General features: G+C 42.8%; 1 long non-coding RNA gene across 1 annotated transcript; it reads right to left on the minus strand.

The window, feature by feature from the left end:
* Positions 1–7670: 7670 nt before the first annotated feature.
* LOC147828112 (uncharacterized) lies at positions 7671–11094 on the minus strand. Its single transcript, XR_015451264.1, has 3 exons — positions 10902–11094; positions 8438–8557; positions 7671–7805 (listed from the first exon to the last, which is right to left on the minus strand). It is a non-coding gene; the product is annotated as an uncharacterized LOC147828112 (long non-coding RNA).
* Positions 11095–19854: the final 8760 nt, after the last annotated feature.

Genomic DNA, 19854 nt, shown 5'->3' on the forward strand with positions numbered 1-19854 from the left:
TTTAAAGCCATGTAATTCAGCATACCTTGCAAGAGCACATGGCTTTCCCATCATTCATCACCACTTGCACAAATGTTTTCTCCCCACCTGGATGCCACAACCAATCTGAGGGGAAAACTATCGTCCCAAGTTACTAATCCTCATCAACTGGTCACCTGCACTGATTCCAGTGCCTCTTGCTGGGCAGGCTGTTCTGCCGCAATGTCACTGGATCCAGAAAAAACACTCCCAAAACCTCAGCCGGTCCCGGCACCTGGAAGGAATCTCCCCCACCGCCATCCCAGGCTCCTAGGGTAGGGAAGCTCAGCCAGTCCCAGCACTCAGAAGGAAGCTCCCCACCTCCATCCCTGGATCCTAGGGCAGAGAGGGTGAGCCGGTCCCAGCACCCGGAAGGAGCTCCCCCACCGCCATCCCAGGCTCCGAGGGCAGTGAAGCTCAGCGGGTCCCAGCAGCCGGAAGGAAGCTCCCCGCCTCCATCCCAGGCTCCTAGGGCCAAGAAGGTGAGCCGGTCCCAGCACCCAGAAGGAAGCTCGCCCACTGCCATCCCAAGCTCCTAGGGCAGAGGAGCTGAGCGGGTCCCAGCACCCGGAAGGAAGCTCCCCCGCTGCCATCCCAAGCTCCGAGGGTAGAGAAGGTGAACAGCATGGGCGCCAGAAGCATCCCCCGTGGAAATCAGAGGACACATAAACAAGCCTCAAAAACAGACTTCTGGATCACCTACAGCAACCCCAAAGGGAAACAAGATGGAACCATCTGATACTCAACCACCTGGACTCTCTGAGCTGGCACCAAAAGAGGATCTGGGAAAAATAACATCAGAAATAATTACTCAGATAACAGCAAAGATTTTGCTCATGGTGCAAGACATGATTAATAAATCTAGAGAGGACACAGATAAAAAAAATAGAGGATCTGAGGAATATGATGGAATCCCAATATAGGAAACAAATGGAATCCATAAAACAGATACAAACAGATTTCCAAGAGATTAAAAACTCCATCAAAAGTCTGCACAGCAGAATGAACCAATGTGAGGATAGAATTTCACATATAGAAGATAAGATTGCAATTAGTGAGGGGGAAAATAAAAATTGCTTTAAAATGGTAAGGGAACATGAGAAATCAATCCAGCAGCTGCTAGACAATGCAAAAAAGAATAACATAAGACTGATCGGAGTCAATGAAGAAACAGGAGAGAGTGCAGATGACATAAAAAAAAAAAAAACTCTTTGCAGCAGTTATGGCAGAAAACTTCCCAAGCGGGGGAAAAGAACTGGACATACAGAGAAGTGAGGCATGTAGGACTCCAAATAGCCATGATCAAAAAAGATCTACACATAGGCATATAATTGTTAAGATTCCTCAAACTCAACAAAGAACAAAGTTCTACAAGCAGTCAGAGAAAAGAAACAAATCACATACAAAGGAAAGCCCATCAGAATCACAGCAGACTTGTCAACACAAACCCTCAAGGCAAGAAGAGCTTGGGGTGACATATTCCAAGCCCTAAAAGAAAACAGCCTCCAACCCAGATTGATGTACCCTGCAAAACTGTCTTTCAAAATGGATGGAGAAATAAGATACCTTCATGACAAAGAGCACCTTAGCAACTTCATGAATACCAAACCAGCACTCCAAAGAATTTTACACAATATCCTAGGAACAGACATTGAGGATCACAATCCCAGGAAGCAAAGCAGAATGAACCCATCTGGAACGACAAGAAATTAAATGGAAAGGGGGAGAACCCAACAAAAACAAAAAGTCACGGTAATGACAAGTCAATATGTTTCAGTTATAACCATCAATGTTAATGGTCTCAATTCACCAATCAAAAGAAACAGACTGGCAGAATGGGTCAAGAAGCAAAACCCAACAACATGTTGCATACAAAAAACACACTTAATTCAAACTGAAATTCACAGACTGAAAGTTAAAGGGTGGAAAACAATACTCCATTTGATGGGAACCCCCCAAAAAAGCAGGAGTAGCTATCCTCTTTGCAGATCGAGTAGATTTCAATCCAACACTGATTAAGAGAGACAAAGGACACTACATCCTTGTAAAGGGAAGAATCCAAGAGGAAGAGATGACAATCATAAATATCTATGCACCAAACACTAGTGCGCCCAACAATATAAAACAAATACTAACGGAGATGAAAAGTCATATAGGCACTAATACAATTGTAGTGGGGGACCTCAACACCCCACTGTCACAAATAGATGGATCAACTAGACAAAAAATAAGTAATGAAATACAAGAACTCAAACTCCTGAACAAATGAACTTAACAGATGTTTACAGAGTCTTCCACTCCACAAAATCAGAATACACATTCTTCTCAGCTGCACATGGGTCATTCTCCAAAACAGACCACATACTCACACGTAGAACATGTTTAAGTAAGTGCAAAGGAATTGAAGTTATCCCCTGTATATTATCAGACCATAGTGAGATGAAATTGGAGATCCATAGTAAAACAAACTCAAAAAATTTCATAAACCTGTGGAAATTGAACAACACACTCTGAATAACCAATGGGTCATAGAGGAAATTAAAGAAGAAATCAGACAGTTCCTTCAATTAAATGATAATGACAATACAACATATTGGAATCTATGGGACACGATGAAAGCAGTCTTACGAGGGAAATTCATAGCAGTGAATATACATATTAGGAAAACAGAAAAAGCCCAATTAAACAACCTGATGCTGAACCTCAAGCTTCTAAAAAAAGAAGAGCAGGACAAACCCAAAGCTCATACAAGGGAGGAAATTATAAAGATCAGAGGAGACATCAATGCAATGGAGACTAAAAGAATGATACAAAAAAATCAATGAAGCCAAGAGTTGGTTCTTTGAAAGAATCAACAAAATTGACAAACCCTTAGCCAACTTTATCAGAAAAAGGAAAGAAAAGGCCCAAATCCATGCAATTAGGAATGAAAAGGGTGAAATTACAACAGACCCAGCAGAAATCCAGAGGACCATCAATACCTACTTCCAGAACCTATGCACCAATAAGATGGACAACACAGAAGAAATGGACAGATTCCTAGATACATATGAATTACCAAAGTTGAATGAAGAAGACCTAAAAATTCTAAACAACCCATTATTAACCAATGAAATTGAAAATGCAATTAAAAACTTACCAACTAAGAAAAGCCCGGGCCCTGATGGCTTCACTGCTGAATTCTACAAGACATTTGGAGAGGAACTACTGCCACTACTGTTGAAACTCTTCAATGAAATTGAAAGGGAAGCAATACTCCCAAATTCATTCCTGGAAGCAAGCATCACCTTGATCCCCAAAGCACAGAAAGACCCAACCGAAAAGGAGAGCTACAGGCCAATCACACTAATGAACATAGATGCAAAAATCCTTAATAAGATCCTGGCAAATAGAATGCAGAAGATCATCAAGAAGATCATACACCCTGATCAAGTGGGATTCATCCCAGGGATGCAGGGATGGTTCAACATATGCAAATCAATCAGTGTAATACACTATATCAATAGAGCCAAGGACAAAAAACATATGATTATCTCCATAGATGCAGAAAAAGCATTTGACAAAATCCAACACACATTTATGATAAAAAAAAAACCCTACAAAAAAATTGAAATATATGGTATCTACCTCAAACAGGTAAAAGCCATCTATGAAAAACCAACAGCCAACATCATACTAAATGGTCAAAAACTGAAATCCTTCACACTAAAATCAGGAACAAGACAAGGATGATGTCCACTCTTGCTCAATACAGTTTTGGAAACATTAGCCAGAGCAATTAGACAAGAGAAAGAAATAAAAGGAATAAAGATAGGAAATGAAGAATTCAAATTGTCATTATTTGCAGATGAAATAATACTCTATATAGAAGACCCCAAGAACTCCACCAAAAGTCTTCTAGACTTAATAACGAAATTCAGTCAAGTAGCTGGTTACAAGGTCAATACACAAAAATCAATAGCTCTCCTCTACACGAAGGACAGACTCACTGAGAGAGAAATAGGGCAAAAAATTCCTTTCACAATAGCACCCAAATACCTAGGAATTCACCTAACGAAAGAAATCAAAGACCTCTTCTCTGAAAACTATAGCACTCTGAAAAAGCAGATTGAAGAGGATATCAGAAAATGGACAGACATCCCCTGCTCCTGGCTAGGAAGGATTAATAGAGTGAAAATGGCCATACTTCCAAAACTGCTATATAGATTCAATGCAATTCCAATTGAGATCCCAGCAGCATACTTCACAGACCTTGAGAAAACAATCCAAAAATTCATTTGGAATAAGAAGAGACCCAGATTAGCAAAAGCAATTCTAGGTAACAGAGACAGGGCAGGGGGTATCACAATCCCCAACCTGCAACTCTACTACAAAGCTACTGTGATAAAAACAGCATGGTACTGGCAAAGGAACAGACCTGAGGACCAGGGGAACAGATTAGAAGATGCAGAAACAACTCCAGACACACTCAGCCATCTTATCTTCGATAAAGGAGCCAAACACCCTCACTGGAGGAAAGACAGGCTCTTTAATAAATGGTACTGGAAAAATTGCGTTTCAACTTGACAAAGATTAAAACTAGACCTATATCTCTTGCCATGCACTAAACTAAAATCAAAATGGATTAAAGATCTAAATATTAAAATACAAACTCTGAACCAGTTAGAACAGAGGTTAGGTAGAACTCTTGAAGACACAGGTGTAGGAAAAGATTTTATGAACAAAACCTCAGTTGCCCGTGAACTAGCACAAACAATCAACAAGTGGGATCTCTTCTTATTAAAAAGCTTCTGCACAGCAAGAGAAACCACCAGCAGTGTGAAGAGACAACCCACAATGTGGGAAAAAAACCTTCACCTGCTTTTCCTCAGAGGTCTACTATCTTGAATCTATAAAGAACTTAAAAAGATCAGACCTCCCAAATTTTAAGACCCAATCCGAAAATGGGCATCTGAAATGAACAGACATTTCTCAGGCAAGGAAGTAGAAATAGCAAATAAATACATGAAAAAATGTTCAACATCACCGGTCATTTGAGAGATGCAAATGAAAACAAGGCTGAGAGTCCACCTCACCCCAGAAAGAATGGCTGCTATCATGAAATCAACCAATAACAAATGCTGGCGGGGCTGTGGGGAAAGCGGAACCCTGCTCCACTGCTGGTGGGAGTGTAGACTTGTGCAACCACTGTGGAAATCAATATGGAGATACCTCAAAGAACTAGGACTGGAAGTCCCATTTGACCCCACTATTCCCTTGCTGGAGATCTTCCCCAAAGAATTAAAAGAATCATACCACAGTGATACATGTGCGCCCATGTTCATAGCAGCACAGTTTGTGGTAGCTAAAACTTGGAAACAGCCCAAATGCCCATCAACTGGAGACTGGATCAAGAAAATGTGGGGTTTTTTTATAAAATAGAGTACTACTCAGCCATAAAAAATGAGAAATTAGAGACATTTATAGCTAAATGGATGCACATTGAGGCGATATTCTTAAGTGAAATGAATAGGACACACATGTATAAATACCGAATAGTGTCTCTGGTGTGAGAAACTGAAAGTGTAAATAAGGACTAAAATGTATAATAGGTCATGTGAAATAGGAAGAAAAGGGCCAAAGGGGAAGGAAGTGGGAGGGCTAGGGGAAAGGGCAGAAGGGAATGGGATTAATATGAGAAAATGGAAAAATAGGAACAAAATCTTTGTGAATAGGGAGGACTGGAGGGGTTGAAGGGAGGGCTGGGCAAGGGTGAAAAATAGGAACCAAGAGAGATTATATAAAGGTGCAAATTTCCAATGATGAATGCCATCATATTGTATACCTAAAATGTACCAATGATTAGAGTGAATAATCAATAATGCAAAATAGGAAGAAAACGTCCAAGGGGGTAGGGATAATGAGAAGGGCAGGGAAAAGGAAAGAAGGGAAAGGAAAAATGATGAGAAATGGAAAAAATGGAAATAAAGCCTTTGTAAATAGGGAAGGGTGGAGGGGGTGAAGGGAGGGCAAGGAATGGGGAAAAAATAAGAAACAAGATGCATTATGTAAAGGTACAAGGTCCCAATGAGAAATGTATTTGTGTTGTATACCTAAAATGTACCAATAAAAGAATTTAAGAGGGCCGGGGATTTAGCTCAGTGGTTCCGGCGCCTGCCTTGCAAGTACAAAGTTCCGAGTTCAATCCCCGGTACAAAAAAAAAAAAAAGAATTTAAGAAAAAGAAAAAAGATTATTAAAGTCTGAGATTTGTGTTACTGGTTGTGGGAACATTTTATAAACAAGAAAGATTGAAAATGCAATGATAAAGGTGATAGGATAAAAGTGTGCTTTTCTTCAGTTGTAAAATTCAGTTCCTAATTTGGTCTAGAAATGATGAACAAACTAATATTTAATAGGTAACAAGACAATCAACAGCAAGACAAAAATCAAGATCATGGTGATCCAGTCTTCCAGAGGATTTAATCACCTGCAATTTGAATTACTATGCTTAAGACACCTTCTGCAGAATTCTTTGCATAAGCCTATTAAAACCAGTTCATGAAATGTGCTTCTCATTTTGTGCAACATATTCAGATATAGGTTTGATGAGTATAAGTCCAAGACCATAGAAATTCACTCTCTTATTTAGTAAGAATCAGTACACTAAGCCCAAATTTTATGCTTCTCAGCCTAAATGTCAAGGACAACTGTAGGTACATGATTAGACCCCAGATGGAATTTGCATCAGAAAGGCAGCGTGCCTGATAGAAAGGTCTGGAACCTTGGTCTTAAATTGCACCCTGGCACCTACAAATTGAAAAACCTTGAATAACTTGAATCTCAATGGGTTTTTATTTAATCTTATTAAAATGAAGGGTTTAACCAGATGACTCTTTTTTTTTTTTTTTGGTACCGGAGATCGAACTCGGGGCCATGTGCTTGCAAGGCAGGCGCCGGAACCACTGAGCTAAATACCTGGTCCCTAACCAGATGATTCTTAATGGTTCATCTAGCTAAAGGTTCTTTGATTTTATAAAGCAGTTGTCCAGAATTCTTCCAGTTTTGCATGTGGCAGAGGAACAGATGTAACGTATGGAAAGATAAGAGCCAAGAACTCTGACTTTTTCTCCACAAAGTTACCAACTAAACATCAAAGTGTTTGTACGTGATTTTTTTAAATGACTTCAAATTTTGTCTTTTGTTCTCTTTACATCCATAGCTTTTTCACATACAGAGCAAAGTAGTTAAATTAAGTAAAATAATAATAAGGAAATAATTGACATCTATTAAAACTATTAAAAATCAGGACAATACATACGCTGGAAAAGCTATAGAAAAACTGCAGCACACCCCATGCTGATGTTACTGGCAAAACATTTTGAGGAGATATTTTGAATATACTTATCAAGTATCATAAACTTGTTTGACTTAGTAAACTCCCTATTCCAAATTTATATTTAGGATTACTCTATTTCTCCAATTCTAAGTTTCAACTTTAAAATTTAATATCAATTCAGTAATTTTTAAAAAGGAAAAACCAAATATACTAAAATATTACTTGATACACAATAAAAGAATATGTATACCTTGGAATAAAAGGAGTATGAAAATTTTAAAGGAGAAAAATCCATTTATATAAACATACAGCAGACTTAGCTTTTGTTTCTTTGCTTTGTTTTTTGAGATAGGATCTTGTGATGTAATCTAAAATGGCCTTATACTTACTATGTCGCTCAGACTGGCACTGCACTCTCCAAAATCCTCCTGTCTCAGCCTCTTGATTCTAGGATTATAGGCACCCCTCCTCTGTGTGGCATAGAGCAGAGTTATTTATAATTTCAAAAAATAGCACTGGCATCTAGTAATAAGAAAATGATTAAATAAAACATGTAATATACAAATACAGTGGATGTAACACAGCTCTTAAAAATTCTACAAAAAAAAAAATTCTACAAAAAAGTGAAAAAGGAGGCATAGTTCCAAATTATTGTTACAAAATCCGTAAAATATATAAGTGCATAAAATATAGTTTTATCAACGTAGCAATATGTTCATATGGATAAAAATATTAAAAGATTTCAAACAAAGGAGAAATTATGTCGCTGAGATACTGGAATTGCATATACGTGTGTATTTTTAAATGTCTTTCATATACTTAAAATGTTTCAATCACAAGTAAAAGTTCTTAGAAACACTCATGTTTGTACTGTACATATTTAAAGTGTACAACATGATGTTTTCAGATATAGTCCACCAAAAAAATGTATACATACTTCAGAAAAAGAAAAACTTGTATAAATATTTTAATACTAAATTTATTGAGACACCATGAGATTAATGTAAGCTACCTTTGGTCTCTACCGTTACAAGACATGCTCAAAGTGGTGTCTGTGCACTTCCAGACATTTATTAGTACAACAAACTGCTGCTTGGGTTACCTTGGTCCATTGAGATTGCTGCATACACATTTTCAATTTCTCCTCTCAGGATCAGCAGTGCAGTAGGTTTTCTGTGATATACAACATCCTCTGGAGTCCCTCATACAAGGCTAACACCATCTGTAGAAAAAGCATTATACTATTTTTCTTTTCCTGCAGTGTGTATATATTTTTGGCAGACTCTGTACATGTATATACTGAAGGGATTATACAGTCAAGCAAATTAACATCTCCATCATCTCATATAGAGCTTGCTTGCTTGCTAATAAGTGTAGCTAAAACCTACTCTCAGCAAACTTCCATACAATGTAGTTCTTATATTATACTCATCCTACATTACTGCAACTTTGTATCCTTTGACTCTCAACTTCTCAGTCCTCCTTCCCTCAAATGTTCTTGTCTTGGTAACTAATTTCTTCCCCGTGGTTTCCCTTAGGTCTGGTTTTCTCCCCTCCTTGACACAGCAGATAATTTAATGTTTAGCTGGGCAACTGGGAAGAAGCCACCATGCAATTTTTAGTAATAAATTCAAAATAGGTTTACACAATCACTTCCTTTCTCTTTCATGAGTAAAGAATATAATTAGGTAGCCAATGAGGGCCTCAGCTAATAAAAGCCATCACTTTAGTCTCTACACAAAAATCCTACCCAGATCTGCAGGAACTAAAACCTTTCCAGGGAGGCAAGGGACTGCTGATATTGTAGTATCCCCGCGATTGATAACAAGAATCTTTGGGATGCTAATACTTCTCTGTCCTCACATGGTGGTAAAACTCTGCCAGAATTATAATTTCAGTCTAAGAACTAAATGGACTTTCCAGCTTAAAACAATAGCAGCCCATAGCATGAAATCAATAGGCAGGGGTACATGCAGTCACTTACCTTACATATGAGATCTGCCAATGAAAATAGGAACTATTAAAATCCTGAGCTAAGCAGGTGAGTTATTTGTATTTCCGAAGTTACTATGAGCTCTTAGCAATGCTCCTGATAGGATTACAGGTGCACATCGCTGTGCCTGAGCCGATGGTTTCCTCCATTATCTCCGCTTTCTGGGTTTGCTCCATAACCTAGTCGAACTAGCTTTTGCCCCAACCACCTGCTGCGATGGCTCTCGCCATAGATTAATATTCTAATGCCAAATTTTAAAAACTAGTTTTAAACTTTTTAATTTGGAATGATATAAATATATAAACATACTAAAATAGAACAAAGAACTCCCGCATATCTTTTATTCAGTTCCACAGGTTACTTTTTTCCACATTTGTGCTCATTCTCCTACTCTCTCATATTCTCTTCTTCTCATTCTTATCATACACCTGTAACCTTTTACCCAGAGGGACTTCAATATGTTCTACTAACAATGTCATTCTCCAAGGTAACCACAGTGCAATTTCCCTTAGAAAACTTAATATTGATATCTACACAGTAACATTATCTAGTATGTAGTCCTAATTCAAATTTACCAAGTCTCAGAAATTTTTAGTTGAATCAAATTATTTCCATTTAAAAGGATTTAAAAAACAAAACAAGTTAAAATTCCAACTATTTTTAATGTTTGTAGTGCTTTTAAAACATTTTAAATAGTTGTTTTGGACTTACATCCTAATTTAAATGTTATCCTCACCATCAGGACTTCTACCATGCACTTCTACTTCAAAATTTTTTATTAATCTTTCAGATATTTGCAGTGCACCTATCAGTTAATTTTATCAGCGGGAGGGAGTTTCTTATCTCTTGTATAACTAATTGAGCCTTTCATACATGACTTGATAATTATTGGTTTCCCCTTAAAAATATTACACACTATTACACACACACGCACAGTGAGAGTCTTGTGAGTTCTCTACCCTGTGACACTCAACCAAAGCCTGATATAATTTTTCCTTTTTAATTTTTTTTATTCTTTCTGAGAACCTTTGGCATTTTTTACCGTAGATTTTTTTTTTTTTTTGGTACCAAGAATTGAACTCAGGACCTTGTGCTTGCCAGGCAGGTGCGGCACTGCTGCGCTAAACCCTGGCCCCTACCTTCAAAATTTAAAACACTGGTTGTTTATACCCTGGTCCTGGATAGATCTGTCAGTTTTACTTTGGCTAGGGCTAGGTCTTTTCAAACCGACCATTTAATGTTTTCCCTCAACTTTAAAAAAACTTCCGTTTGCTCCAGAGTTTTTTAAACACGCCGATAACCCGTGCACTGGATGTCTACTCTGGGGCCCTACCTGCTTTTCTCCGCCTGCCACGACACAGTCCTGGGAAAAACCTCCCGCTCTGAGCCTGAGCCATCCCCGTGGAAAGCTGCGGACCTCGAGAGCGCTTCACCACGGCGCTGCCGGCCACTTCCCTCCCTTCCAACCTACAGCCAAACCAAGCGGACGGAAACGTGAGGATGCAAAGCCCGCAAAGCTTGTTCAGTACAGAGGGGTCTGGAGGACTGCGCCTCAATCACACTGTTTACATACGTCAGTTTCAGAAACCTCTCGCAGCACTGAGAGTCCACCGCCGCAGTCCGGCGCCGCAGCCCCACGGAAAGGCACTGCTAACGGTCCCCAAGTGGGCGCCAGTTGGGAAGTGCCCGGATGTTCTTATGACGCCCGGATGTTCTCAGGACGCCTGTTGTTGCGCAGGTACCAAAGAGTGCGCATGTGCAGGAAGTAGCACTGAAGGAGGCGCGAAAAAATGCCTCGACATCAACGCGTAGAGTCCTATGAGTACAACTAGGCTTTAAGAGAAGAATTTCAATAGTGGGTTTTTTTTATGGCAGTCTATCTGTCTGATCCAAGACCCCACCCAGGATCACACACTGCACTGCAATTTGCTATCCTGTCATTTTTCATTTTTATTAAGTTTTATTAGCAAATTATTGCAATACATAATGATTGAATTCCTCGTGCGCAGGTGGTACATGTACATAACACATCTTAATTCTTTTTCCATTCCTTTCCCTTTGTCCTCTGCATCTTTTTTTTTTACGCCCTCCACCCTTCCCTATTGACAAAGACTTTATTTCCATATTTTCCATTTCTCATCATTTTTTCCTTTCCCTTCTTTCCCTTCCCCTGCCCCTCCCACTACCCCTACCCCTTTGGACCTTTTCTTCCTATTTTACATTATCAATTATTCATTCGAATCATTGGTACATTTTAGGTATACAATATAATGACATTCATCATTGGAAATTTGCACCTTTACATAGTCTCTCTTGGTTCTTATTTTTCACCTTTGCCCACCCCTCCCTTCAACCCCTCCATTCCTCCCTATTTACAAAGATTTTGTTCCTATATTTCCATTTTCTCATATTAATCCCATTCCCTTCTATCCTTTCCCCTAGCCCTCCCACTTCCTTCCCCTTTGGCCCTTTTCTTCCTATTTCACATGACCTATTATACATTTAAGTCCTTATTTACACTTTCAGTTTCTCACACCAGAGAAACTTCGTATTTACACATGTGTGTCCTATTTATTTCACTTAAGAGTATTGCCTCAATGTGCATCCACTTAGCTATAAATGTCTCTCTCTCATTTTTTTAATAAAATGGAGTACTACTCTGCATCTTTGTAGTGTGGAACCAGGTGGCTGTACAGAGAAGGGCCGAAAGGAGTGGGGAGGTTCCAGTGGATTGCTGCCAGGGCGCGGGCCAACTCCGACACAGCGCGACCTGAGACCTCCGGAGCATGACCAGCGACGTCAGGACCAGGCCCGCAGACCCGCCATTCTGCAGCGAGCCCACTTGGCGCCACTGACAGCGACCCTGGGACCGCGCCTGCAGACCTACCCTTCAGCAGCGGGCTGACTCGGCGCCCCCAGTGTGACCAGAGACCTCGGGAAATCGCCCGCAGACCCGCCAGTCTGCAGAGGCGTCGGAGACCTCGGGACCGTGCCAGCAGACCCGCCCATCTGCAGCAGGCCGACTGGGTGCCCCCAGCGCGACAGGGACCCCGAGACCGCGCCCGCAGACCCACTGGTCTACAGCGGGTCGACTCAGCGCCCCCAGCGTGACCAGAGACCTCCGGACCGCGCCCGCAGACCTACCGGTCCGCAGCGGGCCGACTCGACGCCCCCAGTTCGACAGCGACCCCAAGACCACGCCCGCAGGCCCGCCGGTCTACAGCGGGCCGACTGGGCACCCCCAGCAGGACCAGAGACCTCGGGACCGCGCCCGCAGACCCGCCCATCTGCAGCGGGCTGACTAGGTGCTAAAGATAATAAGAGAAAATAACAACCAAGATGCATCATGTACAGGTACAAACACCCAATGATAAATGTAAACAAATTGTATACCTTAAATGTACCAATAAAAGGACTTAAGAAAAAAAAAGTCACTGGTTGAAAGTTTTTCTTCTTTGCTCATTTCCCTCACAGCACAGATCTGTGAACTGACATTAACATTTAGTTCCGCTGCATTTATGGAACAAGATCTTATTTTCAAAATGGCATGAATTTTTCTTTAGTGTAAGGACTATTTTTAGTAGCCATTCTATTTCTAAAAGTTAACAATTTATAAAGCAAATGTCTTAACTACTGTATACTTTTTCTACTTTGTACTCCCCATTTGTAATATTTGCAAAAGGGTAATGTGTACGTAAAAATTCTTTCTCTCCCAACCCCATATCTTAGTCCAAAGTGTTTCCTCCTCTCTCATCTCTGACCTATATGGGGAAGTGTGGGAATTCCAGACAGGGCATATACACACTTTACATTGGATACCTGACTTTAAGTGAGTTTAATGACAAGTAAAAGATGAGGTCATTCTTAATGCAGGTATGTTCCAGTGCCTCAAAATTGATTTGGCAAACTGTACTTACTGACAGTCTAATAAGGATGAGATATTCAAAGATGCTCCAACAATCTTAGGCCTGTAACAGCTGAACAGAAAGAAGGCCATTTTACTGCACTGTGACAGTCATTACTGACTGGCACTGAAGGTTAGACACCAATCCTGTGGTTACTAGTAAACAAGAAGTTAAAACCAAGAGTGGTGGTACATTCCTGTAATCCCACCACTCAGGAGCTGAGGCAGGAGGATCAACATGAGCTCCAGGCCAGCCTGGGCTACGTAGTGAGTTCAAGGCCAGCCTCAATTACAAAGTGAGATTCTGTCTCAAAAAAAAGAAAAGGAAAGAAAAGAAACCACTGGGGGAAAAAAACTGAAACTGAAGTGGTGTCACTAAAAAACTGAAAATACATTTTAACAGCTATTTACAATGAGGGAAATATGGTTCTGAGGTATTCTATGTAAACAGATTATAAATAAAAGAATTTTCAAATGATATGCTAAAGCAATTCCTGGAAATGTAATTTTCATGACAATATAACACCTGCATTTTGCTAACAATATTTCCCTAAAAATTAGCAACTCCATAGTGTTATATTTCATGTTAAACTAAACTTTCAGGGAAATAACTATATCTGGCTGATTGTGACATAATGCCAGTTGTGAAAATTCAGACAAATGAGTTGACAAATTCCCAAAACAGCTACTTGCAGTTCTTTGTCAAAACAGAGGACTGTAAAGACATAGCCTGAATCTGCAATTTCTGAATTAGAAGTTTTCTCTCAGGCAGAGTAAGTGGTGAAAGTGAAGTGGGCCTAAGCACTGCATTATCTTATAAAAATGCCACTGATTTCCTCACAGAGCTAACCTAATTGTAAGCGATAAACCTAACAATATGCCAAGTGATAATACAAACTCCAACATGAATACTTGCGTACAACTTGAGGTTAGTGTAAAACTAGCCTGAACCTAACCAACACCTAACACGAGCTCTAACCCTACAGTTCATCCTAACCTGACCCTGGCTCCTGATGGCGGGCTGCCCTTTCCCTCCAGCCTCCCCATCCATGCCGGCCCCTCGCCACACATCCAGACCCTCCTTACCTGCTGCACCTCACACTCCTGCCGCTCAGCATGAGGGACGCCTAGGGCAGGCTTGCAGGAAGATGATGGCTGGGATTGGTGAGGCTGGGGTGGGCTTCACTGCTCTAGGAGCCTAGGATGGAGATGGGGAGCTTCCTTCCCGATGCTGGGACCAGCTGGGCTTCACTGCCCTAGTAGCCTGGCATGGAGGCTGGGGAGCTTCCCTCCCGGTGCTAGGACCAGCTTACTTTCTTGGACCTAGGAGCTTGGGACAGCATCATGGGAGCTTCCTTCTGGGTGCTGGGACTGGCTGAGCTTCACTGCCCTAGGAGCCTGGGATGGAGTGGGGGAGCTTCCTGCCAGGTGCTGGAACCTGCTCACATTCTTGGCCCTAGGAGCCTGGGATGGCAGGGGGGAGCTTCCTTCCAGGTGCTATGTCCAGCTGAGCTTTATTGCCCTAGGAGCCTGGGATGGAGGCAGGGCGCTTCCTTCCCAGTGCTGGGACCAGCTTGGCTTCACTGACCTTTGAGCCTGGGTTGGAGTCTGGGGAGCTTCCCTCCCGGTGCTGGAAACACCTGAGTTTCACTGCCCTAGGAGCCTGGGATGGAGGCGGGGATCTTCCTTCCTTGTGCTGGGACCAACGGGGCTTCACTGCACTAGTTGCCTGGGATGGATGCTGGGGAGCTTCCCTCCAGGTGCTATGACTGGGTCACATTCTTGGACCTAGGACCTTGGGATGGCATTGGGGCTGCTTCCATCTGGGTGGTGAGCCCTGGTGAGCTTCACTGCCTTAGGAGCCTGGGATGGAGGCTGGGGGCTTCCCTCTGGGGGCTGGGACCTGCTCACCTTCTTGGCCCTAGGAGCCTGGGATGGAGTCAGGGAGCTTCCTTCTCGGTGCTGGGACCAGCTGAGCTTCAGTACCCTAGGAGCCTGGGATGGAGGGGGGGAGCTTCCTTCCTTTTCCTTGGAGAAGCTGGGCTTCACTGCCCTAGGAGCCTGGGATGGAGGCTGGGGCCTTCCCTCTGGGTGCTGGGACCTGCTCACCTTCTGAGCCCTAGGAGCCTCGGATGTAGGCAGGGAGCTTCCTTCTGGGTGTTGCGACCAACTGTGCTTCACTGCCCTAGGGCCCCGGGATGGAGGCTGGGGAGCTTCCTTCTGGATGCTGGGACAAGCTGGGCTTCACTGCCTGTAATGGAGGCTGGGAGCTTCCCTCCAGGTGCTAGGAGTGGCTCACCTTCTTGGCCCTAGGAGCTTGGAATCGCAGCATGGGAGGTTCCTTCTGGGTGCTTGGAAGGGCTGAGTTTCACTGCCCCAGGAGCCTGGGATGGAGGCGGGGAGCTTCCCTTCTGGTGCTGGGACCAGCTAACCATCTTGGCCCTAGGAGCCTGGGATGGCAGCGGGGGAGCTTCCTTCCGGGTGCTGGGATCAGCTGAGATTTGCTGCCCTAGGAGCCTGGAATGGCAGCAGGGGAGCTTCCTTCCGGGTGCTGGGACCAGCTGAGCTTTACTGCCCTAGGAGCCTGGGATGGAGGGGGGGAGCTTCCTTCCACTGCTGGGACCAGTTGAGCTTCTCTGCCCTAGGAGCCTTCTTGGCCCCTGGAGCCTGGGATGGCAGCCAGGGAGCTTCTTTCCAGGTGCTGGGACCAGCTGAGCTTCATTGCCCTGGGAGCCTGGGATGGAGGCTGGGAGCCTTCCTCCGAGAACTGGAACCGGTACACGTTCTTGTCCATAGGAGCCTGGGATGGCAGCCAGGGAGCTTCTTTCCGGGTGCTAGCACCTGCTGAGCTTCACTGCCCTAGGAGCCTGGGATGGAGGCTGGAGAGCTTCCCTCTGGGTGCTGAGACAGCCTCACCTTCTTGGCCCTTGGAGCTTGGGACAGCAGCAGGGGAGCTTCCTTCCAGGGGCCTGGACAGGCTGAGCTTCACTGCCCTAGGAGCCTGGGATGGAGTCGGGGAGCTTCCTTGCCGATGCTGGGACCAGTGAGGCTTCACTGCCCTAGGAGCCTGGGGTGGCGGCTAGGAGCTTCACTCACTTGCTGGGACCTGCTCACCTTCTTGGCCTAGGAGCCTGGGATGTAGTGGGGGAGATTCCTTCCTGTTCCTTGGACAAGCTGGGCTTCACTGCCCTAGGAGCCTGGAATGGAGGCTGGGGAGCTTCCCTCCCGGTGCTAGGACCGGCTTACTTTCTTGGACCTAGGAGCTTGGGATGGCATCACAGGAGCTTCCCTTCTGGGGCTGGGACCGGCTCACCTTCTTGGCCCTAGGAGCCTGGGTTGGCAGTGGGGTAGCTTCCTTCTGGGTGCTGGGACCAGTTGAGTGTCACTGTTCTAGGAGCCGGGGATGGAGGCGGGGATCTTCCTTCTGGGTGCTGGGGCCAGCTGAGTTTCACTGCCCTAGGAGCCTGGGATAGAGGTGGGGAGCTTCCTTCCTGGTGGTGGGACTGGGTGAGCTTCACTACCCTAGCAGCCTGGCATGAAGGCTAGGCAGCTTCCTTCTGGGTGCGAGAAACGGCTGAGCTTCACTGCCCTAGGAGTCTGGGATGCAGGCGGGGAGCTTCCTTTCTCATGCTGGGACCAGCCTGGCTTCACTGTCCTAGGATCCTGGGATGGAGGAGAGGAGCTTCCCTTCTGGTGCTGGGACCAGCTCACCTTCTTGACCCTAGTAGCCAGGGATGGCAGCCACGGAACTTCCTTCCGGGTGCTACAACCAGCTGAGCTTCACTGCCCTAGGAGCCTGGGATGGAGGTGGGGAGCTTCCTTCCTGGTGCTGGGACCAGCTGGGCTTCACTGCCCTAGGACCCTGGGATGGAGGCTGGGGAGCTTCCCTCCAGGTGCTGAGGCCACCTCACATTCTTGGGCCTAGGAGCTTGGGATGGTAGCGGGGAAGCTTCATTCCAGGTGCTTGCACTGGCTGAGCTTCACTGCCCTAGGAGCCTGGGATGGAGGCTGGGGGCTTCTGCTGGGGGCTGGGACCTGCTCACCTTTTTAATCAACTAGACCATAAAAAATCAACAAAAAAGTCAAAGAGTTGAATCAAACCTTCGAACAAATAGACTTAATAGATGTCTACAGGGTATTCCTTCCAAAACCAACAAAATGCACATTCTTCTCAGCAGCACATGGGACTTTCTCCAAAACAGCCCACATACTAACCCATAAAGCATGCAGAAATAAATGCAAAAGAATCAAAATTATCCCATCTATATTATTAGATCATAATGAAACTAGAAAGCCATGGCAAAAGACAACAGAAATTATGCACACATATGGAAACTGAATAATGATCTTGAGTGATCAAAGGGTCACAGATGAAATTAATGAAGAAAGTAGTTACTATAATCAAACAATAATGATAGTATGACATATTGGAACCTATGGAACATAATGAAAGCAGCCTGAAGAGGGAAGTGTATAGAGGTGAATTTCCACATCAGGAAAACAGAGGGAACTCAAATAAATAAGTTAATGATGCTCCCCAAGGTCTGAGAAAAGCAATCCAAACCCAAAGGTAGGAAATTATAAATATCAGAGCAGAAATTAATGAAATTGTGACTTAAAACATACAAAGAATCCATGAATCAAAGAGTTGGTTCTTTGAAGGATAAAATAAAATATACAAACCCTTAGCCAACCTTATAAAAGAAAAGGAAAAAAAGGCTCAAATCCATGCAATTAGGAATGATAAGGTTGAAATCACAATAAATCCCGCAGAAATCCAGAGGATCATCAGTACCTACTTCGAGAACCTGTACTCTAATAAGATGGAAAATTGAGAAAAAATGGACATAATCCTAGATTTGTATGAATTGCGAAGATGATATAAAAATTTTAAATAATCCAATATCAGCCAATGAAATTGAAGATATAATTTAAAATCTACCAACAGTGCTCACTTCGGCAGCACATATACTAAAATCTACCCACAAAGAAAAGTCCAGGTCCTGAAAGATTCACTGCTGAATTCTTCAAGAAATGTAGAGAAGACCTAATGCTGCTACTTCTGAAACTCTTTAATGAAACTGAGAAGGAAGCAATGCTTCCAATTCATTCCTGGAAGCAAGCATTTCCTTAATTCCAAAACCAGAGAAGGATTCAACCAAAAAAAAAAAAAGACAACTACCGGCCAATCTCCCTAATGAACATAGACACAAAAATCCTTAATAAGATACAGGCAAACAGAATGCTGCAAATCATCAAAAAAATTATACAACATGACCAAGCAGGATTCATCTCAAAGATGCAGGGATGGTTCAACATGCACAACTCAATAACTGTAATACCCCATATAAAAACACAGCCAAGAAAAACCATATGATCATCTCAATAGATGCAGAAAAAGCATTTGACAAAGTCCAACACCCTACAGAAAACTGGAATAGATAGTCTTTATCTCAATCTGATAAAAGCCATCTATGACAAACCAACAGCCAACATCATACTAAATGGACAAAAACTGAAAACTTTCACTCTAAAATCAGGAACAAGACAAGGATGTCCACTGTCACCACTCTTTTTTCTTTTCTTTTCTTTTCTTTTGTTTTTTGTGGTACTGGTGATCAAACTTGGGTCCTTGTGCCTGCAAGGCAGGCAGCAGAAACCACTGAGCTAAATCCCCGGCATGTCACCACTCTTATTCAATATAGTTCTGGAAACATTAGCCAGAGCAATTAGACAAGGGAAATAAAAGGAATAAAGAAAGGAAAGGAAGAACTTAAACTGTCATTGTTTGCAGATGACATGATACTCTACATAGAAGACCCCAAAAATGCCACCAAAAGACTTCTAGATTTAATAACCAAATACAGTAACATAGCTGGATAGAAGGTCAATACTTAAAAATCAATAGCATTCCTTACACAAATAACAAACTCACTGAGAGAGAAATTGTGGAAATCACGCCTTTCACAATACATCCAAAAAAGTGAAATACGTAAGAATCAATCTAACAAAGGAAGTGAAAGACCTTTATATAGAAAACTACAGTACTCTGAAAAAGGAGATCAAAGAGGATATCAGAAAATGGAAAGATATCCCTTGTTCTTGGGTAGGAAGAACCAATATAGTGAAAATAGCCATACTTCCACAACTGTTATACAGATATAATGCAATCCCAATCAAAATGCCAATATCTGGCCAGGGATTTAGCTCAGTGGCACAGCACCTGCCTTGCAAGCACAAGGTCCTGCATTCGATCCCCTGTACGAAAAGTAAAATAAAGTACCAATAGCATATTTCAAAGAATTAGAGGAACAATCCTAAAATTTGCTTGGAACCGGAAGACACCTAGAGTAGCAAAAGTATTTCTGGGCAATTAAGGCAAGGCAGGGGCATCACAATCCCTGACTTGAAATTATACTACAAAGCTACTGTGATAAAAACAGCACGGTACTGGCCAAAAAAAGCAGACTAAAGGATCAATGGAACAGATTAGACGACAAAAAACATTAGCTGGGCTCACTAGGAATAAAACAGTTTTGAATCTCATAGAAAAGAAAGGTCACATACAACTGATACACAAAAAATACCTAGGCTCATAACCCTAAGTTCAACCACCTCACGG

This window comes from Heterocephalus glaber, unplaced genomic scaffold, assembly GCF_053883595.1.
Source record: "Heterocephalus glaber isolate CG9 unplaced genomic scaffold, H.glaber_assembly_v1.0 deba00001298, whole genome shotgun sequence".
NCBI lineage: Eukaryota > Metazoa > Chordata > Mammalia > Rodentia > Bathyergidae > Heterocephalus > Heterocephalus glaber.